General features: G+C 40.9%; 1 protein-coding gene across 8 annotated transcripts in view; it reads right to left on the minus strand.

The window, feature by feature from the left end:
- The window catches only part of USP34 (ubiquitin specific peptidase 34), a 1,084,964-nt gene that overhangs the window by 714,599 nt on the left and 356,707 nt on the right, over window positions 1–13,658 (minus strand). The gene's annotated exons all lie outside the window — the stretch shown is intronic.

Raw genomic sequence — 13,658 nt, forward strand, 5'->3', positions numbered from 1 at the left:
TACCCTAACCATGACATTAAACATCAGACATCTGAACCAACGGGTTAATAATCCCCTCTCCCATAAGCCTGTAAAATTCTACCCGAAACCTGTCGACCCCCAGGGCCTTCATCAAAGGACACCGCTGTATTGCCCACAAAACGTCCTCCACTGATATCGGAACATTTAATCCAGCCTGTTCTACCAGGGTCAGTCTAGGCAAGTGCAAATTATTCAAGTATAACTGCCCCAGTAATCTCTCCTCCCTCGGAGGAGCATGTTGTTGTTGTTAGGTGCCTTTGACTTATACTCAAGTCCTAGTGGACTTGATGAATTGTGGATCTAAAAAGAAATCTGTTTTGTGCAAGTCCGGAAAGGTCCTCCAGGGTCATCCCCATGGTTATTTTCAACATATCTAGCCATCTGATTACAGGTCTCCCTCTTCGCCTGGTTCCTTCGAGCTTCCCAAACATGATGTCCTTCTCCAGTGATCTCTCTCTTCTGATGGTGTGACCAAAATAAGACAGTTATAACTTCATCATATAGGCTTCAAATAACATAGCCAGTTGATCTATTCCAGAATCGATTTATTAGCTCTTCTAGCGGTTCACGGCATGCCTAAAATCTTTCTACAGCACCAAAGCTCAAATGAATCAATCTTCTTTCTGTCTTGTTTCCTTAGTGTCCAGCTTTTACATCTGTAACTGACCACTGAGAAAGTGAGTGCGTGGAAAAGTATGATCTTCGTTTGGAGTGTTATATCCTTGCCTTTGAATACTTTGTCAAGAGCTTTCATTGAAGAGTGACCAAGTGCTATTCTGCAGAGTATTTCCTCCCTGCTAGTTGATTCTTTTGTTTACAAAATGATGGAATAATAATGATGGAAAAACCGCCACAGTTTCAGTTTGCAAACATAAAATCCGTTTCTGCCCCTCTCTATTGCTCACGAATCGGGCCAGTAATTTATCCTCTTTATTGTCATGCTTATAAAGACTATATTTGTAATAAGCAAAAGATTTAGATGCTCTCTGGTGGAGAAACTCATTAAGGGCCACTTGGAGTTCAAACAATGCCAATTTATTTTCGTATGCCCCATCCTCCCATAACGCTGCCTGGCCCTCCGCACCTCCTGCTCTAGGTGCAGGATCTCTCTGTCCTGATCTTTCTTAACATGCTATAGATCAGAATCTCCCCATGAATTACAGCTTTCACAGCTTCCCCGTAGAATACAGTGTGATATACAAAAATCAGCATTATGAGTCTGGTAATCCTGCCAACTTTTTAAAAGCTGTTCCTGCAGTTGAACATTCTTTGCCAGTGCTAACGTAAAGGTCTAATGTTATTGCCCTTCCAACGAATCCCCTATCTCCCATTGAACCCACACCTAGGCATGATCAGAGATCGTACAAGAATCAATGCCTGTGTGCGCCATTGAAATAAACAGACACCGGGAGGCCAAAATATAATCTATCCGGGATTGGGTTGCATGATCCCTGGACAGGCGAGTATAATCTTTTTCCCTGAGGTGTAACACCCACCAAACTACCACAAGGTCAATCAGGGAGACTAGGCGATGTAACCCACAAGCTCCCTGCTCATGCCCATGGTACCAGAAAAATCAAAATCTGGGTCTCTAACAGCACTGGAATCTCCCCCCCACCCCACCCCCCAAATATGATCAGAGTAGAACTATAGTACAATAATAGCATTGCCACTTTTTATAAAAATGCAATATCCTATACATTAGGCAAATATATACTACCCAATACAATCTCCTGTCTTGCAATCTGCCCCCAACAGAACACATATCTTCCCTCAGGATCCCTCATCATAATCAGAAAGGCATCTACCATCCCTTTTCAATACAGAATGACCACTCCTCTCATTTTAACAGCTGCCAAAGCAGCAACACAATCACCAACCCACCATTGTTTAAGTTTGGCATGCTCAACATCATCTAAATGTGTCTCCTGTAATAATACTAACAAAAATGAAAAAGAGAACAAAAATCAAAATGAAAATGCCTTTAAACCTCGAAGGTGCTCAGAACCAATATATGGTAAGAAAGTGACCAAACCAGGGCAGCAACCCCTGTAAGGACTTTCAGAGAGTCTATCATTGCACCATCCTCTAACGGTAGAAAGGTATTTAAATTTTGGTGAATGTCTTTTTGTACTATTTTTCTTCTTTTTTCTATTAAATGTCCATTTAAAATGTCCAAAACTTAAGTGAAAACTATGATCCTCAAAATAGGCAACAGGAACAGGAAATGCAATCGGTTTAGAAGTGAAGATTCAGGAAGTTGTTGAACTTGATGTTCCATCCAGCATGGGGGTTCTCTGAAGAAGCTGTCGGCGAAACGCGTTAGGACCCACCTGTACCTGCTGTTAAGTTTTGCCTATTTTGAGGATCATAGTTTTCACTTAAGCTTTGGACATTTTAAATGGACATTTAATAGAAAAATAGTACAAAAAGACATTCACCAAAATTTAAATACCTTTCTACCGTTTGAGGATGGTGCAATGATAGACTCTTTGAAAGTCCTTACAGGGTTTGCTACCCTGGTTTGGTCACTTTCTTACCATATATTGGTTCTGAGCACCTTCGAGGTTTAAAGGCATTTTCATTTTGGTTTTTGTTCCCTTTTTCGTTTTTGTTAGTTCACAGTTCTTTGGGAACTTTCTCTGTTTGAATTTCACCCAGTTATTATAGTGGGGATCCTGTAATAATACAACATCTGCTCTATGGCGCTGCAAATGCTGCAAAATCTTAGTCCCTCTTTTACTAAGGTGTGCTAACCGATTAGTGCATGTATGTTAGTCTATGGACGCATTAGCGCGTGCTAATCAGTTAGCGCACCTTAGTAAAAGAGGGGGTTAGAACGCTTAACAAATAATTTATTCCTCCAACATTCCATGTGACCATCTTCAGTGCATCCCCAAAACAAGGACACAACCCCATACACTCATCCAATTAATAAGAACCATCCCAGCCACTAGCCACACACATCCCCAACACACTATCTCTAACTCCCAAAGGTATCCATTCAACAGCAGACCGAAATCCCCCCTCCCTCCAGCCCTCTACTCCTTGTTCATGGAGGCCCCCAATCCCCATCCACGCCCTTCCAGTCTATTCCCCAGACTACTTCTGAGGACCCCCAGAAAGGAAGTAATCACCTCATTGGCAAGGCTGTCATCTAGCACTACATGTCAAAAATAGCTCTCCCTCTCTCCCATAACACATCCCATATGCAACAATCCTCCCCTTCTCTCATCCTCACTCACTCTCCACAAGCTCACTCACTCCACACAAACCCACACTTACACCAAGAAAGCAAATTCACAAAGCAGCTCCACACAGGAAGCCCCAGACATCGATATTAGAGTATGGTATCAAAAGCTCTGCCACAGTCATGGTGAAAGAGCAACATCCTTTAGTGCCTTAGAGCATTGAACTCACTGATCCATCTGCAATCTCTGCATTTGCTTTAGCTCCAACCATCACCCTCATACTCCGTTGTTTCCCGGCCTCCTCTAGTAGACTGACCACCACCATGGAGGCCAAAGCTTTCCACACCACCTCCAAAGTCTTGACCCACTTAGTATTATTGCCTACAGTCAAAGCCAATGCAAATTGGTGTAGCCAGCGGTATTTATAGCTCACTTTGTACAAATATCGGGTCACCTCCTGAAACTCCCACCACCAAGTCCTGGTAAATGTCCACCCACAAATCATGACAAGTAAAGGTGCCTGCTTTCAGGGCTGTCTGAAAAATGTCCTCTTTAATCGCAAAGCTAGGCAAATATATAACTATATCCCAGAGGCTATTGTTCGAAAGGCACCCCAAAGCTCTATGCACTCTCTCAAGCTGCAGGTCAGGGAGTGGTGCCTCTCCATCACATGCCAAATGCAACAGTTTCATGCAGATGGCTTTAGTTTCCGTGCTCATATCCTTATAAAGCAACCGTTTCAGTCCCCCAGGCATTCCCCCACTCCCCCCCCCGCCCATACATCCTCAAATTACAGTGTCTGGATTGGTTTTCCAGGTCCTCCAGTTTCTCCTAAATTGCACCTTCACCCTTATGCAAATAAGTTAATTGCTGCTGCAAGTCTATCATCTCCTCCAAAACTTCGTCAAGCCGGGCTTCCACACTGTCTTGACACTACTTTGAGTCTGCCATTTCCTGTTTAATATCCAGCATAGCCTGCTTCAAATCTATGCACAGAGACCGGAGCTCTGTTTTGACCTCACTCAAAATTTCCATCAACGAACCCGATACAGGAACCGGGCCCTCCACTTGACAGTCATTCTCTCCCACACTCTCTGGTACCACCATGAAATCACTACCTTGCTGTTCCGCCACCTTAGACATCTGTGTAGAACTCTCCCTGAGCCCTGCCACCAATTTCGCCCTGCTGAATCTAAACTGGTAAGCCTCCAATTTATATTGGGTGTTCATTAGCATTTACTGCGCTCATCGGGCTCTTGTTTAGGGGAAGGCTGCACTGTAGAAGGAATCAAAAAGAGAATTTGCTTGGGCCCCAACGGAGCACCCAACACAGGTGACAAACCACATTGATGATGTCACTTCCTCTCCAAGATCGTGTTATTTAAAAGATTTGTTTCATTCTAATATTTAGTTATCTTATTTTGACATCAAGGGGTATCCAAGAAGGAAATTAAGATCTGAACAGGATATAAGATTGTCATTGATGAAAGAGAAATATGATACATATCAGGATCAGGAATTCTATGTTTTCAACAGTAGGGGGTGAAATTTTGGAACTCACTGACAGGTCAGTTACAATTATGTAAACCTAGGGATCACTGTTCCCTCTAAGCTGTGCGCTTGTGCACATGCACACAACTTGCCGAACCCACGCACACAAATTAAAATAGCGCGCACAAAAAAATAAATTTTTGCCTAAAATGAAATGTTGCAGAAGACCAGCTGTTCCGATTTATCACATTTATTGAAGCGCTATAATATAAATTTTAAGTCATTCACGTGATTCCGTTATCTTTGGCAGTTGAACTTGACACGTCACGTGCCCCATAGGGCCATAGCCTATGGCCCATAGGATATGAAACACTTCCGATTCTTTGACTTCCTGAAGTTCTGCCATATTGTTTATTTCGTGGAATCGTAGTGTGCAGCGTGGTACTGCGGTTGTATAACTGTATTCGTTTATTAAATTGCAACCAGATATAACTATTAAAATGTCTAAACCGCGAATGGTGAAAAGTATAAAACGCAAGAGAGCTGCAACAGCTTTTAGGTCTGAATGGCTTAAAGAAATTGTTGAAACGGAGACACCGGAATCTCGAAATACAATGCATGTTCGACTGTGTGAAATATTTACCTATGACGAAGACGATGGATTTGTGTGTTGTTATTGTCAAGATGCCAAAGCAACTGGAAAATTCTCTACTGGAAAAATATGGGATGATGTTTGGAAACTGGACTTTCTGAAATGTCATCTATCAAGTAAATCGCATACCGACAGTATTAGGAAACTCAGAAGTAAAAATACGAATTTAAGAGGAGGACTGGTTAAGATGTTGCTTGAAAGCCCAACCAAAAAAGAAAACAGGCAAATTAGTAATGAACGGAAGCGTTCCAGTCCTGATGAAATTAAGGTTCTTGTCAACAGTGTTGTGCTGGCCATTAAGATGAATATCTCAATGCTCTCTGTTCAAGATATCAATGAGCACATGGCGAAGTATGTTAGTATACCTGATAGCTGGAGAAGCAAAAACTATGCGTTTGAATTTCTTGGAATTATCAATGGTATCGTGCAAGATGATCGTATGGCAGACATTAAATTAGCAACGTATCATACGTTAACTGTTGATGAAAGCACAGACATTTCTGTCAACAAGTACTTAATATTCTACTTTAAGTATCGGCCAGTCAATTCAAATGAGTATAGGACATAATTTGGTGGGATGCTACAGTTGGAAGCATGTGATGCTACATCAATAGTAACAGCAATTAGGGAATTCTATAGGAAACATGAACTTGACCTGAATAAAATGGTTATGTTCACCTCTGATGGTGCCTCTTATGTTGGGCAAAATAGATGGTGTTGCAGCACAGCTGAGAAAAGATATTCCACATTTAGTGCAGAAACATTGTGTTGCACATCAGGAAGATTTGGGACTTTCTGATTCATGGAAAGAAGTAAAATTGATGAAAGAAGTAGAAACTACAATGAGAACTGTGTACACGGTGTTCTGTCAGTCTTCTACTAAACGATGCAAATTTCAAGAAATAGCAGATGCATCTGAATGTGAATCAATTGCTTTCAGACCTCTGAATGAAGTGCGCTGGTTATCTAGACACTTTGCACTTAAAGCAATTATTCGAAATTATGATCCCCTGTTAAAATATTTTGAAGAAGACAAAGATAATGATCCTATTGCAAAGTACTGCTATAAGAAGCTGAACAGTGAACAATTTCATATTACACTTGAAGTTTTGAATGATGTCTTTATCAGAACTGGCTTCCTTAACCATGGCATTTCAAAAACGTGGTTTGACACCATTGGAAGCTTATCATCTTGCACAGGGTAAATTTAACAAACTTCGAATGCAATACTTAGGCGACAAGGTTAAGTGGAGTGATAAAGTCAACAGTCTTCTTGACAACAGGATGAGGTCTGGAGAAAAAGTTTCAGTGGATACTAATTCCATATTAACCTTTATACTAATTCCATATTAACCTTCATTAACATCCTATGTTTGCATCTGGATGAAAGATTTCCTGAAAATGAAGTTGAAGAATGGTCTGCTTTTGACTGTACAGCAATATCACAATGCGACTTTGACTTCGGAAATGGACATATCAGATCTCTTTTTTTTTTAAGTATAAACAATTTCTTCTGGAGGAAATTGTTATTATTCAGCAATACAATGACTTTAATTCCTTGTTGCAGAAAAAATCAAAAGCAATCTGATAAACAGCTTTCCAGATATGACGAAATTTGCATTTCAGAATGATCAATTTGCAGATTTAGCAAAATTGATGGACATTGGTGCCACATTCTTAGCAACTAGTTCAGATTGTGAGCATGGTTTTAGTCTAATGAACAATTTGAAGACTAAACAAAGGAATCGTTTACATTTAGAGCATTTGGAAAATGCTGATGCGTGTTAAGAGTCACCTTCAAGATGGAGGCTCAACAGATCTTGACAGAATTTATTCAGACTGGATAAATATGAAAGATCGCAGGGAAAAACTTTGAAAACTAAATTATAAAGTACAATGATACCTTATTTATAGGTAGCGCTCAAAGAAACATTTCAATGAAACATAATTTATGTTTATTGAAATAAGACTATGTTACATAAAGTGTAACTAAAATTACATTGTGTTTTCGTTAATTCAGATTAAAACTCAAAGACATACCCATAACTGAACTCCAGGCCCTCTGGCAATCATTTTTATAGTGCAAACAAATTTAGTTTTTCTTTAAAATGCGCAAAGATGAAATTTTTTGCGCACACAGCCTATGAAAAATTAGAGAGAACATTGCTAGGGATACTTGAAGACACAGTTATTTGTCAATGTATTTATGTGAACAAAAATACAGTAAGTATTTCTGTGATACTTTTAAAAACTCATGAAGATTTAGTTATAGGACAATGCATTTATGTGAATGAAAAGAATATGTTCACAGTGGAGAATGTAGGAGAGTTTATATGTTGTATTGTTATTATTTTGTATGTTGTTTTGTAAACTGCCTAGACTTTAGGCGGTACAGTCGACTTCACCTAAGTGTACGTTGGTTAAGAACATGCTTCGGTTATCTGCAGCCTACCACCATGGTCCCGTTTATTTTTACATTAAAGTCAATGGACGTCATGTGTTTGCACTATGTATTTGATATTTTTTTTTTTTTTTTAATGAATAAAGAATTTATATATATATTTTTTTAAAAGTCAATGGATGTAAACTCTGAATAGCAATTCTGATAAGCACACAATCCACTTATGCACACTGATGTTATAAGTCTCACCTCTATTCGTTCACGTTACATTCACTCCAGTTAAAAGCAATCATGTTCTCACGTGGATGAGCCACATGTTTCGGATCAGCAGTCTAGGACTGGCCAGGTGTTCGAACTTTCAGAACTGCACCATGGCGTTGCGTGGACAAAAATCTCTGTCTTTGGCTGAATGTGTCCACCATGCTGGACAAAAGTCATTGTCTTTGGCTGAACGTGTCAATGTCTTAAAGAGAGACATGACCAACGGGAGAGTCAGGCCTCTACTGCAAAACATTACAGCTTTCATCCTAGCCAGATTTCTCGGATTTAAAAAAAAAAAAAGCAAGCCATGTTGAAAAACTGACAAAACAACAGCAATGCTACCAGAAAACTGAAAAAAATTGGGAAGGCTGGAGATGTTGAACAGGTGTTGCTGCAATTGTTTGCTGAAGCTAGAAGTCATCAACTGCTAATCAGTGGGCCTCTGCTGATGGAGAAAGCAGCACAGCTATCCGAAGAACTGGGCATAGAAGACTTCAAAGCAACAAATGTATGGCTAGAGAGGTGGAAAGTCTGTAACGGCATGAAATTTAAGAAGCAGCATGGCGAACAACAAGACACGGATGAGTTTGGTGCAGAAAGATGGGTCATGGAAATGTTGCCATCAGTCATTGGTGGATATGAACCATGCAATGTTTTCAACGCCGATGAGATGTGCCTGTACTGGCGTGCCATCCCTGATGGAACATTGGTTTCCAAGGCAGAGAAACTGTTGGCTTCAAGGTGCCATTGTAACAATTGACAGGAGAGATGGACCACACCTGCAAGAGAGATGGACCTAGCGTCAGGAGAGGAATAGAAGAGGCTTTAAACTAAAAAGAAGGGGAAAGCCGACAGTCGACCAAGTGTTGATGATTCGGAAGAAGGTATCCCGTGAAGATGCTGAGAGGGAAAAATGCTGGGAAGACACAACGGGCAAAAAATAAGACTTGACAGACCAAGAGGATGATAAGAAGAACGTAGCACAAGGGGAAGAGACAATGGGCAAAAAACAAGAGCTGACAGTTCGAGATGAGGATGATAAGAAGAACGTAGCACAGGAAATGAGTATGAAGACAAAAAACCACCAGGATTTAAACTGCATGTATACTAATGCAAGGAGCCTAAGGAACAAAATGGGAGAATTAAGTCATGGCCAAAAATGAGAACCCAGACATCATTGGGGTCTCTGAAACATGGTGGAATGAAGAAAGCAAATGGGACATAGTACTGCCAGGGTACAAACTATCACAAAGACAGGTCAGAAAGGAGGAGGAATAGCCCTACACATAAAGGATAACATACACTCGACTAGAGTGGACACAGTGGCGAAGACCGACAAATTGGAATCACTATGGGTTAAAATACCGGGAAGAAATGGGCCGAGATAAAGATGGACCTGTACTATCGTCCACCTGAGCAATCCAAAGCAAGCGACGAAAAAATGAAAGCCGAGATGAGGCGAGAATGCAAAAGCGGTAACACGATTGTTATGGGAGACTTCAACTATCCCGGGAAAGACTGGAGTCTTGGAAACTCAAAATGTACTAAGGAGACCAGATTCCTGGAGGCATACAGGACTTCTTCATGGAGCAGCTCGTCAGAGAACCAACGAGAGGTAATGCCACTCTGGACCTAATAATCCTCAAAGGGCTGAGAGGACCTGCAAAGGAAGTGGAAGTTGTGGGACCGTTGGGAAACAGCGATCACAATATGATCAAGTTCAAAGTTGAAGTAGGAATATTGAAGGGGAAGAGAACCACAGCGACAACCTTTAACTTCAAGAAAGGAAACTACGAAGCGATGAGAGTAATGGTAAGAAAGAAACTTAGAACAACAAATCTCGAGCAAGTCTGGTCATTATTCAAGGAAACAGTGAGCAAAGCACAAAATCTGTACATCCCGAGATTTAGAAAAGGATGCAAAAAGAACCGAACTAAAGATCCGGCGTGGATAACCAAAGAAGTGAAGAAAGCAATAGGAGACAAGAAACTTTCATTCCAGAAATGGAAAAAGGACAAAACCGGGGAGAACTGGAAAGAGCACAGGAAGCATCAAAAAGAATGTCACCGAGTGGTTAGAAGAACAAAAAGAGAATAGGAAGCGAGGCTAGCCAGGGAAGCATGAAATTTCAAACCGTTCTTCATATACGTTAAAGGGAAGCAGCCGGCTACGGAGGAGGTGGGACCGCTGGATGACGGAGATAGAAAGGGAGTGGTGAAGGAGGAAAAAGAGGTGGCGGATAGACTAAACATGTTCTTTTCGTCAGTATTTACAAAGGAGGACACATCCAACGTGCCGGAACCTGAAAAAATCTTCACAGGAGATCAAGCAGAAAAATTAACATTAATGGAGGTAAGCCTCGAAGACGTACATAGGCAGATAGACAGATTAAAAAGTGACAAATCTCCGGGCCTGGACGGAATCCACCCTAGGGTTTTGATAGCCATTGTTACGCCCATCTTTAAAAAAGGATCGAGAGGTGACCCGGGGAACTACAGACCGGTAAGACTGACTTCGGTTCCGGGGAAGATGGCAGAAGCACTGATAAAAGACAGCATCCATGAGCATCTAGAAAGAAATAAACTGATGAAAACAAGCCAGCATGGCTTCTGCAAAGGAAGATCGTGCCTAACAAACTTATTGCACTTCGAAGGAATTAACAAACAAATGGACAAAGGGAACCCTATAGACATCGTATACTTGGATTTCCAAAATGCCTTTGACAAGGTACCCCATGAACGCCTACTACAGAAACTGAAGAACCATGGGGTGCAAGGAGACGTACATAGATGGATCAAAAATTGGTTGGCAGGTAGGAAGCAAAGGGTAGGAGTGAAGGGCTACTACTCTGACTGAAGGAGGGTCACGAGTGGTGTTCCGCAGGGGTCGGTACTCGGACCGCTGCTGTTCAATGTATTTATAAACAATCTTGAAACAGGGACGATGTGCGAAGTAATAAAATTCACAGATGACACTGAACTATTTAGTGGAGTTGGGACAAAAGAGGACTGTGAACACTTACAAAGGGACCTGAACAAACTAGAAGAGTGGGCGACGAGATGGCAGATGAAGTTTAATGTAGAGAAATGTAAAGTCTTGCATGTGGGAAACAGAAACCCGAAGTACAGCTATACGATGGGAGGGCTCATAATGGGTGAAAGTACCCTAGAAAAGGATTTGGGGGTAATAGTGGACAAGACAATGAAACCGTCGGCACAGTGCGCAGTGGCCTCAAAGAAGGCGAATAGAATGCTAGGTATTATCAAGAAAGGTATTACAACCAGAACAAAAGAAATTATCCTGCTGTTGTATTGGGCGATGGTGCGCCCGCATCTGGAATACTGCGTCCAATATTGGTCGCCGTACCTTAAGAAGGATATGGCGTTACTCGAGAGGGTTCAGAAAAGAGTGACGCGATTGATAAAAGGTATAGAAAACCTTTCATGTGCTGAAAGATTGGAAAAACTGGGACTCTTTTCCCTGGAAAAGTGAAGGCTTAGAGGGGACATGATAGAGACTTACAAGATCATGAAGGGCATAGAGAAAGTGGAAAAGGACAGATTCTTCAAACTTTTGAAAACTACAAGAACGAGAGGGCATTCAGAAAAATTAAAAGGGGACAGATTCAGAACCAATGCTAGGAAGTTCTTCTTCACCCAAAGAGTGGTGGTCACCTGGAATGCGCTTCCAGAGGCTGTAATAGGACAGAGTATGGTATTGGGGTTCAAGAAGAGATTGGATGATTTCCTGAAGGAAAAGGGGATAGAAGGGTATAGACAGAGGATTACCATACAGGTCCTGGATCTGATGGGCCGCCGCATGAGCGGACTGCTGGGCATGATGGACCTCTGGTCTGTCCCAGCAGAGGCACTGCTTATGTTCTTATGTTCCTCAGTTGCAATATGGACGTAGTGAAAAGCTTGAGCCACTGGCAATTGGGAAGAATTGAAATCCTCGGTGCTTCAAAAACATTAAACGCCTGACTGTTGAATATGAAAGCAACAAAAACGCATGGATGACGGCGACACTGTGGGTTGAATAGTTACAGAAGCTTGACAATCTGATGAGAAGGCGTAGGAGGCACATTGTAACACACAGCAATGACGTAAGATTAACCAACAAACTCGTATTTCTTCTGCCAAACACGACCTCTTTGATCCAATCAATGGACCAAGGGATAATCGCCAATTTCAAACGTCATTACAGATCACTCATCTTAAGATATGTGATAGCAGTGATTGATGCAAGCATGGAATCTAGGCCCCGGGCTGCTGAGCTTGCAAGAAAAATGACGGTGCTCAACTCTCTTCACATGGTACAGGAGGTGTGGAGTCGAGTCTCATCATCAACGATTTCAAATTACGATAGACGGGCGAGCTTCATTCATGCATCTGATGAGACAACTGATGCCAACACTTTGTCCATTGAACTCCCAGTTGGACTCTCGCCACAAGAGTTTGAGCTGTATGTCGCTGTTGATAACAATGTGCCTACATCATCTGACAGAACTAATTCTGATATCTGTACAGTCAGAAAGGACACTACAGACAACCAAGAGTTTGATGAGGATGGAGATACTGCTGTAGTCATCAAACTAATGGAACACCTACAGAGATTGTTTCCTTCTCGGACGGGATAAAGTTGTTATCTGGAGATAAATGGATGTCACGACTATGGACAGTTTTACAGCATCAGTAGTCAGATAGACAACCTGAATTGTGCAATCTGCGTGCAGAAAACAATGACTGATTATTTCAGTAGAATGTTGGTTTATAAAAGGGTTTACAGGGTATTGCATTAGACGGAACAGTGCTGTTTCTATAAGTGAACTGTGTTAAATTGTTTTCGGTGTGTTTTTTGCTGAATAAAAGTTTTATTGCATTTGACTACAGTGTACTGTGATTTTTCATGACTAAAAAGTGGTACTCCGATTAAGCGCATGTGGCGGTCTGGACTGTATATAAATTTAAATAAAATTAATCATTTTGTTTATGTAATTCCCAAGTGGACATCTTTGTTTTCTTTCTTATTGTAAGTCAACATTTTTCCCAGTTTCAACCAGATATTACTGTAGTTATTATAAACCACTTTGAATATTACAGTGTTAGCAATATATAAGTATAATGTAATATCATTTAGCTACAAAGATATCTGATTGAAACTGGGAAAAATAATGACTGTTCAACAATTTCAGGAGTACTCCACAAATAGCCTGTTTGGGAGAGTGGCAAGAAGGAAGTCAGAGTTGAAGAAAATCCATATGATTTCCAGCATAGCATTTGCAAAGAAACAGGGGACATTGCATGCATGTGAGAGCTGGTTTTATGATCCGATTCAAGATACACTTGGACCAGATTCCAGAAAAACTGTGATTTGTAATATCTGGTCTATAACTGCTATTGTAATGGGTGGTGTATGTAGTAGAGAAGAGAAAGGTTAAAAATGAAGTAAAGCTGAACATCTTTAAATACAGCCTCATGTATACCATAACCCTAAATAAGCAGGAAGTGTGACTGAACAGGAAACTATTAGATCACAAAATAAACCAGAAAACCTTGTTAAATCTTCTTAATAATTTTTATATTAAAGTTTTATACATTCTTCTATGGAACAAGCATCGGTATTAAGATACAGATTAAAA

The sequence above is a fragment of the Geotrypetes seraphini genome, chromosome 3 (genome assembly GCF_902459505.1).
Source record: "Geotrypetes seraphini chromosome 3, aGeoSer1.1, whole genome shotgun sequence".
NCBI lineage: Eukaryota > Metazoa > Chordata > Amphibia > Gymnophiona > Dermophiidae > Geotrypetes > Geotrypetes seraphini.